Source organism: Monopterus albus, unplaced genomic scaffold, assembly GCF_001952655.1.
Source record: "Monopterus albus unplaced genomic scaffold, M_albus_1.0 scaffold57.1, whole genome shotgun sequence".
Lineage (NCBI taxonomy): Eukaryota > Metazoa > Chordata > Actinopteri > Synbranchiformes > Synbranchidae > Monopterus > Monopterus albus.
In genome coordinates, this window is record NW_018127937.1 from 1,261,714 (window position 1) to 1,261,933 (window position 220).

At 50.0% G+C, this 220-nt stretch overlaps 1 protein-coding gene across 1 annotated transcript in view; it reads right to left on the reverse strand.

Moving 5' to 3' along the window:
- The window catches only part of large2 (LARGE xylosyl- and glucuronyltransferase 2), a 163,424-nt gene that overhangs the window by 126,401 nt on the left and 36,803 nt on the right, over positions 1–220 (reverse strand). The gene's annotated exons all lie outside the window — the stretch shown is intronic.

Consider the following 220-nt stretch of genomic DNA (forward strand, 5'->3'; position numbering starts at 1 on the left):
TGTATTTTTGCAGGTTCTGCCACAGAGGTTATGATAATCATTTGGGACACAGGCGCTCAGGGCATTGTAAGATTTGTTTTACCGCCGACTGCGTAGGCATGCAAACGTTCCACGCTGACAGTGTTGTGTGTGATCGCTCCAACAGACTATGTGCATCATCTTACTGTCTCATGAAACACAGGGAGATGACCTGGCACCCCCACGCTGAAACGCATGCCGG